Raw genomic sequence first — 9,861 nt, 5'->3', positions numbered from 1 at the left:
AGACTTGTGGCTAAGGGATATACACAAGAAGAAGGGATATACTATGATGAGACTTACGCACTAGTAGCGAGGTTAGAAGCAATTAGATTATTACTTGCTTTTGCTTGTTATAAGAATTTCAGGTTATTTCAAATGGACGTCAAAAGTGCTTTCCTGAATGGATTTATCCATGAGGAAGTCCATGTGGAACAACCACATGGGTTTGAAGACCCAAGGAAACCAGACTCAGTATTCAGACTGAAAAATGCCTTATATGGTTTAAAGCAAGCACCTCGAGCTTGGTACGACAGGCTGAGTAAATTTTTAATTCAAAACGGCTTTGTCAAAGGTAAAGTAGACACTATTTTGTTTATCAAAAGAGAAAGCAAAAGTTTTCTGCTTGTTCAAATATATGTTGATGATATTATTTTTGGATCCTCTAATCAAAGTCTGCAAGAAATTCTCTAAGTCTATGCGGGATGAATTTGAAATGAGCATGATGGGTGAACTAACCTTCTTTCTTGGACTTCAAGTGAAACAATTGAAGGAAGGAACCTTTATTCATCAAGAAAAATATGCTAATGATCTAGTCAAAAAGTTTGGACTGGAAAATTGCAAAAAGACTGATATACCAATGTCAAGTTCTTTGAAGATAGACAAAGATGAAGGAGGAAAGAAAGTTGACCAGAAGCTATACAAGAGTATCATTGGTTCACTTCTTTATCTAGACCTGACATTTTGTTTAGTGTTTCCATTTGTGCTAGATTTCAAGCAGACCTTAAAGAATCTCATCTAAATGTTACAAAGCGTATTATCAAATACATTGCATCAACTTCAAGCCTTGGTCTTTGGTATCCTAAAAAGGGAGACTTTACTCTTCTTGGATACTCAGACGCAGATCTAGCCGGATGCAGAGTTGATAGAAAGAGCACCTTGGGTACCTGTCAACTACTTGGAAGCAGGACAGTGTCTTGGTTTTCAAGGAAGCAAAATACAGTGGCTCTTTCTACAGCAGAAGCAGAGTATGTAGCTCTTGGAAGTTGTTCACAAATTCTGTGGATAAAACAACAGCTAAGAGACTTTGGAATTGAAGATTCATGCACAGAGATTAACTGTGACAATACCAGCGCAATCAATCTCACAAAGAATCCAATTCTTCACTCAAGAGTAAATCATATAGAGATTCGACATCACTTCATTAGAGATCATGTTTAGAATGGAGAAGTTTCGATTCAGTTTGTTGACTCAAAGAACCAAGCGGCGGATATATTTACAAAGCCTTTGGAGAAAAATCAATTTGAAATCATTCGTTCCTGGACTCAACATCTTGAGGTTTGAAGAAGTAAAAGTCTAGAGACTCTCAGACTCAGACAATCAAGATCTTTGATTGTAAGTTATTTTATTCTCTCTCAGATTAAATCTTGAAAATGTACGATCATCTGTCCATAATTGATTTTTGCTACTTTCAATTTCCGTGATTAGTGCAATCTTCTTTTTTTTTTTTTTCGAAAATGGAGTTAATTTTTAAATGGCAGTTATCTAATTTTTTGAAAAAGACAGTTATTTTTTAAAATGGCATCTTTTTACTTTCCATTATGACGTTTTGTATGCCTCTCTTCGATCGACCTATATACTGTCGGTTCCTCTTCGTTTAACTCCAAAAACCCTAAAAAGCATCGATCTTTCACTTCTGTCTTCTTCTCTTGTTTAATCTTCGAAAAGTTGTCATCTTTCTTGGGAAAGTCAAGTTTGGAATCTTTCAAAGATTGTGAAAGATGTCGTCTCAAAGGAAGTCTTCGAGGATCGCGAATAGGGGACCACAGCAAATGCGTGAGGGGCCTACGCACTTTGATCCCATTGAGGAAGAAGAGTCTCCTAGTCAGCAGCAGAGCCCACAACATTCTCAGCAGCATCCATCTTCTCCATCTAGACCACATGATGTTGTTTGTCGAGAAGATGAAGAAATAATTGAAGATGTAGAACCCGTAAGAACTTTTAAGCCATCTTTTACCTACAAGCTTTATCGTGCTTTGAAAAGGGGTGGAACTCCTTTGAACTACATTGACGAATTTCTGAAAGACAAAGGGTACAAAAATGAAACCTTCTTTTTATGCACAATGGAACGGTTGTGAATTGTCCCTGTTGGGTCGGCATAAGAGGCAATGGCAAATATTCCAATCGATCCACGTGTTGGAGGGCTGAATCAGCCAGATGGGAATGATGATGACAAATTGTACAGTCAGTTTCAACCGAGAATGGGTGTTGCGGCAAAAATTCGGAGCAAAAGGACAGACTTGTTTCGATCGGAGGAACACAAGCATCTATACTCTAAGTTGTTGAAGCGTGGGGTCATAAACCCTAGAAGTGTGGATTTTGATTTCCTTGACGCTGTGAACGTTAATTTGAGGGAAAAATTCAGTCTTCTTCAACTTGAATAGTTCTGTTCTGAATCTACAGAAGCCTATGCTGAACTCACTGCATACTTCTATTTGAATCTCAGTTTCTTAGATGCGAATAGATTCTCTTTTAGTGTCCGAGATTAGGACTATGTGGTGGATGTAGATATGTTGGCTGATGTGATTGGGGTTGAGAGAGGGAGATATCAACCTATCAATGTCTCTATTGCTCGTGCTACGTTGGAACTTGTTAAGGATAGAAGGACGAGAGGGAAAGGTTTCTCGCTCGAGGATGAGTGCGTTCAACATTCTCGCTTCACAAGATTGTGATCAATTGCCTCGAGACCAAAATCTACTTCAAAGACCGATGTTTCAAACTCGAGGCAAAGCTGATGTATGCCATCAATCTTTGGGAAAAAGTTCTCTCTTCCTCACACCGTTATATTCCACATGTATAGAGCAGTGGTGAAGGACAAGGGTCAACTTCCTTATCTAGCTCTTGTGACAAAGTTATTCAGACATTTGAATGTTCAGCCTCCCTGGATTCTCTGTGTTCGAACTTGTGATCAAATGGTAGTGGGACTGAAAATGGCGTCTAAAATGCGTCTGAAGGAACTCAACAAGGCGTTGGAGAAATTCAAGAAGAAAACCCCTGTCAAAACTCATCAAATCTCTTTGGCAGCAAAAAGAAAAGGGAAGGAGCCCATGGTTGCTCCATCCAAGAAAAGAAGAGCTCTCATTGTTGAGGATGAAGAAGATGAGGAAGACATCACCATTTCTGCAATGGTATTGAAGAACTTGAGTCGTTCTGTTCCAGAATCAACGGAACGACAAGAGAAAGACACATAACAGAGGACTGGAGAAAGAGAAGATTTGGAAGCAGAAGAGAAAGAAATAGAGGAGAGAGAAGCTGAAGAAAGAGATGCAGAGGAGGAAAGAATTGAAGAAGAAGAAGAAGAGGAAAGAGGAGATCAAGAGGAAGGAGAGCATGAGAAACACTCTTCTCCACCTGAAGACATGGAAACATGGGGAGATTGTGAGAAAAGAGGAATGTCCTCATATCCTCGCTACCGGTGAAAGAGTCGCCGCTCTCCAGCGAGATCCGAGATGACATCTATGCCTCTCAATTTCCTGAGGAGGGACATGATGTTTCATCACCCAATCTGCGTGACTATGCTGATTTGCCATCGTCTGCCTTTACTCCATCTGATCGTGCAGAAGCCAGTACGCAGACTAATAATTCAGCAGATTTTCGTAGAATTCTTGATGTTCTCTTAGAAATGCGGGGTCAGATTTATGCTCTGGGATGCGAAGTACATAATTTGCAGACTGTAAGTCAAGCTTCTTCAGTTTCTTTGAATGATTAGATCCAAGCCCTTGCTCTTCAGATTCAAGCAAATGCTAAGGGTGAAGAGGTGACTCAACTGAAGGAAGAGTTGACAAAGCTGGAAGGTATTGTCCAGTCAATGGGAGATTTCCAGCTTGTTTGTGTTCCCAAGCATTCTTGATTCAATTCTCTTTCCATCTCAACTTTTTTTATGATGACAAAAAAGGGGAGAGATGTGATTTGAACTTTGAACCTTGAACTTTTTTGAACTTGAACTTGAACTTTTGATTTGTTTTGATGTTTGACTTGACTTTTGTGTCTGGCTGTGGACTGGATTTTGGATTTTGGATTGACTGCTTATATTAAGTACTATTGATATCTTATGAATGGCTTTACTCATATGCAAGACTAATCTATTTTCTGTGGTTGCAGATTCTAGTGTTATCAATAAACCATTTATCTTTATGAGATATCCATATTTGCTTGAGTAATTTTTGCAGGTCAAAGTTATTCAAATCTGTAGGAAAGTTTTGTCACCATCAAAAAGGGGGAGATTGTTGGAGAAATCTTCCTGGAGTATTTGAAGCTGACAAAACGTTTCCATCAGTCTAGTATGAAGATTTGCAGACTCTACTATTTAAAGTCTGAAGACCTCCGGACTGCTAGACTCAAGACTCAAAGTCTATTCTCATTGATAGTTTCTAATCCGTCGAAGAAGGGCTATCCAGGACTGGATGTTTCGTTAAGGATTTAACCTTGTCGACTGGAGAAGATCTCTTGGCTGGATATGACATAACGAAATCCTTTATTGATTTAAATATTAAAGATCCGATGATTGACGAAGTATACTTGGAAGGTTCTACTTATGGAAACCGAGATCCTAATTGTATGGGCGAGCCGGATTGATAGGCTATCGACATGTTCCTTAAATAGCTCGAATGATCTTCCTAATTGATATTGTCCAACGGGAAGATTGGAAGAATTCCTTTGGTAAGTGCCAACGGGTATGATGGCATAAAGGAGTATATAAGGAAGACGTTCCAGTTGTTCGAGTGTGTGCGCGATAGAAGAATTCCAAAGTCTGAAGCTCTTTGTTCTTAGTCAATTCATTTTCTGAGCGAAATCTTGTACGCAAAAGAGAATCCATATTCTTGAGAAACCTTGAGGAAGTGTGTTGGAGTATCTACACTATGGAATCAAGGGAGAGCCTTGCTGTAACAACTCTTTTGTTCATAGTGAAATCCAGTCGGTGGGCTGTCAGTGCGGAAGAGTGGACGTAGGCTTGGAATAAACCGAACCACTATAATTTCTGTGTTCATTTTCTCTTCCCTACTCTCTGCTTTATTTTGATCATAATTCGCTTTGTTAACGAAAAGAGAACTTCCTTTCTATTGTCTGCTTAGTATTGCTCTCTTATCTCGAGAAAATATTTTTTACACCTATTCACCCCCCCTCTAGGTGCTTATACTAGCTATCTCAACCTTTTCTCCCGTTGCTCAAGATTCACTCCCTTTTTGTCTTGGCTCAATTTTTGCTTTTATTTTCTTCCGCCGACTCAATCCTCTTCAGCACCAGAATGACTCCTGTGTTCGGCCGAATTCTCCTCCTAAAGGTGTCAAAGATGCTGGTGAGCGAGTGCGATGGTGTCCAGGCTTAGAAAAATGGACGATGGCCATCGAGAACGCCGGAGAAGGGCGCTGGACACCGGGATGAATTTCGGACAAAGACGCCGGGATGGGGAGCTGGAAAACACGCCTCGAAAGACGGCTGGTATAGCTCGTTGGGGAGCTGCCGGTTAGTAACGGAGGATGAATGGGTATTGGAGCACCAGCTGGGGACGACGTGACGAAGAGAGAACTCGACGGAAGAGACGTCGTGGACGTGTAGGACGTGGATGTCCTGTGAGTGATGCCTACGGCTTTCAGACTTTCTCAGTCTCTCTTGCCAAGTGTGTTTGCCCATGATCTTCTCCTCTTCAGATTGCTCTCCTTCTTTTAAAACTGATCATCTCTTTTGATTCGAATCCTGGCCGCACTGCTCACATTTTCAAAACTCGATCTTTTTGCTTTTCAAACCTTATTCTCTGGTCTTGACCGGGTTTTGATCTAATCTTGATAAACCCAATCTTGAGTTTGAATTTAACTTAAAAGCTTCAATGGAAGACTAATAAAAAATGCGCTAAGATGTATTATGTAATCTTGAAATTCAGTTCACTCAATCAATCTTAGTCAACCTAGGTCAAATTTGATCAATCTTGGAAACATTATCCTTTTTGCCCCTTCAACATGCTCAATGCAAACGAATGCCATTAGAACCTAAGGGCAATGTGAATACAAAAATATTGATGTATTTGTTTAGAAGCTGGGATACGAACAATGTGATATTGATATTTTTATTTAGAGGTTAGGGTCAATCCCTAATTTTCTTAAATAGTTAATATGACAGTGAAAATTTTGTTGTCAACGTTGATGGTTCATGGATATTAAATTAATTACCAAATGTCAGTCATGTTAAGCAAGTTCATCAAAATTAATTCACTAAATAGTGAGACAAACTTCGAATGATTGGATGTCTTTAACTAAAGAGTTCATAGAAGATGATGACCATCTCTAACATGGGTTATTGTTGCGGAACAACAGCAAGATGCACAAATCGAAGCACAAAATAGCAAAGGAAGAAAGCAAAATCAAAACCATATGACACGGAAGATGTATGTGAAAACCCAAGACAAGAAAAATCATAAGGAGAGAGAGGGGTTTCACTATCTTAAATAATAAGTATAAGGGTACAATCCAAAATGTCTAAAAATCACTTGGTGAGTCACAAAATCCAAAGATCTAATAAGATGATAGGAAGAACAAATAAGGGAGAGAAGGTGGAGGCTATGGTCAGAGATGCATTGCACAACGCATCCCTTTTATAGTCACCCTTCAGAAAGCCCTAAAATAAATGCGCATGATCCAAAATGTCCTTGTCATCAATTTAAAAGTTAAAAATCAGACATCAAGTTCAAATCATACATAAAATATGCCGTCTGGATATTCCAAATTGGCAAATTGGGAGCACTCATTGCTCACTAACTACACCAATGTTGGCACAGCTCTCAGACGTTCACCTTTCTGTAAGGTGAGGCCAAAACTTGTCGTCCATGTTTATCTCGTCAGGCTCCATCCCATCTTCAAGCTTCCAATTGAAGCAATTAAGGAGCGAACCCAACATCTTATGCAACATCCGTAAGACCATTGGCAAGCCTGGACATATACGCCGACCTCCGCAAAATGGAATCAACTCAGAATTTTGTCCCTTCACGTCGATTTCCAATCCTAAAAACCTCTCTGTCATAAATGCATTCGGGTCCACCCACAACGTGCCATCTCTCCCAATGGCCCATATATTGACAAAGATTTGGGCACCTTCTGGAATGGTGACGCCGCTGATATCTAATTTTGCTCCAGATTTCCGAGGGAGTAATGGAATTGTTGGGTGCAAGCGAAAAGTTTCCTAGACGATGGCCTGTAAATAGGGTAAGCCAGCGATGTCTGATTCATCGACAAGATTGCCCTTGCCGATGACTTGATCGAGCTCTGCTTGGGCTCTTGATAGTTTCTCCGGATTGTGGAGTAGCTCGGCCATTGCCCATTCTAACGTGCCGGAAGTTGTATCAGTGCCCTCAACGAACAAATCCTATGCTCAATGAATAAATCCAAGCTCAAAATCACTTGGTTGAATTATAGCTGAGCTGCATAGTGAGCATGAAGTAATATAGAGATTCCTACCCTTAAAAATATTGGTACAAATCCATCAATGTCAACAAATCCATCTCTCTCTCTCTCTCCCTGCATATTACAAGTGGGAACAATAGGCAGGACGTATTCAATATCTAAGCATTCAATCTGCCGACAATTAGATGAACATAGGGTTTCGAAATGCCACGTGTCAAGCTATTGTTTCTCCATGTTCCTATCGTATCCAGTTTTGCTTCAAGTTCCTATATTTAGCTAGTTGAACCCAATCTGGCACATCTCTCTCTCTCTCTCTCTCTCTCTCTCTCTCTCTCTCTCTCTCTCTCTTCATATTACGAGTGGGGACAATAGGTAGGACGCATTCAATATCTACCATTTGATTTGCCGACAAGTAGATGAGCACAGGGTTTCAGAATGCCGTGCGTCAAGCTATTGTTTCTCCATGTTCCTATCGTATCCAATTTTGCTCCAAGTTCCTATATTTAGCTAGTTGAACCCAATCTGGCATCTCTCTCTCTCTCTCCCTTCATATTATGAGTGGGGATAATAGGTAGGACGCATTCAATATCTACCATTCGATTTGCTGACAAGTAGATGAGCATAGGGTTTCGGAATGCCGTGCATCAAGCTATTGTTTCTCCATGATCCTATCGTATCCAGTTTTGCTCCTAGTTCCTATATTTAGCTAGTTGGACCCAATCTGGCAAACCCTACTTGGGCTACACTTTTTAGCCACCCACAAAGAAAAATGAAAGAAACTCAAATTGGAAGCGAAATATTCCACCTGGAATCAGAATTAGTAAAGGGAAAAGGAGACGAAAAATGAAAGAAACTCAAATTGGAAGCGAAATATTTCACCTGGAATCAGAATTAGTAAAGGGAAAAGGAGACGAGGAACATGAAAGTCATCGGTACTTATGGTTTTGAAAAACTTGTAAGTAGCTAAACCTGGCAGGTGGCGGACCGGGTGGGAGATTTGAAGGGACTTGTGCTGGCCTTTTTCTTGAGGAAACGAAGAGCTTGGACAAAAATCAAAACGAGGCAAGCACCCAGTATCGACGTCAACAAATCCATCTTTTCTCTCTCTCTCTCTCTTCCTGCTTATTACAAGTGGGGACAATAGGTAGGATGCATTTAATATCTACAATTTTAATCTGCTGACACTTAGATGAACATTGGGTTTCGGAATGCCACGCGTCAAGCTATTGTTGCTCCATGTTCCTATCATATCCGATTTTGCTCCAAGTTCCTATATTTAGCTAGTTGAACCCAATCTGGCAATTACTACTTTGGGCTGCACTTTTTAGCCACCCACAAAGAAAAATGAAAGAAACTCCAATTGGAAACGAAATATTTCACCTGAAATCAGAATCAGCAAAGGGAAAATGAGATGACGAACGTGAAAGTCATCGGCAGTTATGGTTTTGAAAAACTTGTAAGTAGCTGAGCCTAGCAGGGATGGAATTAGGACGGATCCCATCGGCTCCCACTCCTCCTCCCCCCACCCCCCCCCCAAAAAAAAAACCAGCCTCAAATCTATTACAAGTTTCAATATAATATTTCCGGTCCATCCCATTAAAATTAGTTGCTCTCTCACCGAGTCACTCGTTATCCTTAACCTGACATAAAACATTAAAATCTCATATTAATAAATATAACAAATCTTATGTTTACAAAAAAATTATAATTAGAAAATTATGTATTCTCAAATTAACATTTTGAGGTTAATGAACACAAAACTCATCTATTAGAAGCTACATATGAAATGGTCGCCATCGTTGAGAAACTATCATACTAAATTTTATTATTGGCTCCCGTCTGCACTGTCACTAGCACATGCAAGGGAACATCAACCCCCAAGACAAACACATGAGGAAAGAGAGGGTCTCCTTGTCTTATTTTTCTTGAAAGATACACCACCCGATTTTTTTTTTTTTTTTTTTTACCATTTATAATCAGACATCAAATGTATAATAACTCTTATGGTTACAAAAAAAAAATTGTAATACGGAATTTGTAAATTATAATTTTCAATTGAAAACTATGGAGTCTCAAATTGAGATTTTGAGATCAACGAACATTAAACTCTTTTATTATAAATTATGTATCAAATGATAGTCGTCAGTAGAAAATGAGTGTTGAAAAAATTTTCTGAGTAACATCGAGAATTTTAACAAAGGACGACTTAAATGTCCCAAAAAAACAGCTAGGAAAGAGCATTATTATGTATACTTTCTCAACCATCTAAAGAACCACGAGGGTTTGCCCCAGTGTTATCCTTCCAACTTGGAGAGGGGAGGTGGAGAGTTTGAATTAAGATTTGAATGGGTTGAGCACTCTGTTATATATGTTCCTCGTCAATTCCTCGGGCTTTCCTTCCTTCGTTCATTCATTTTTCACCATCCATATCGATTGT

At 39.5% G+C, this 9,861-nt stretch overlaps 1 pseudogene; it reads right to left on the bottom strand.

Moving 5' to 3' along the window:
* Positions 1 to 6,782: 6,782 nt before the first annotated feature.
* On the bottom strand, positions 6,783 to 8,925 carry LOC120292615 (annotated as a pseudogene).
* Between the last annotated feature and the right edge of the window lie 936 nt (positions 8,926 to 9,861).

The sequence above is a fragment of the Eucalyptus grandis genome, chromosome 4 (genome assembly GCF_016545825.1).
Source record: "Eucalyptus grandis isolate ANBG69807.140 chromosome 4, ASM1654582v1, whole genome shotgun sequence".
Taxonomy (NCBI): domain Eukaryota; kingdom Viridiplantae; phylum Streptophyta; class Magnoliopsida; order Myrtales; family Myrtaceae; genus Eucalyptus; species Eucalyptus grandis.
This window is presented reverse-complemented; position numbering and strand designations above follow the sequence as displayed.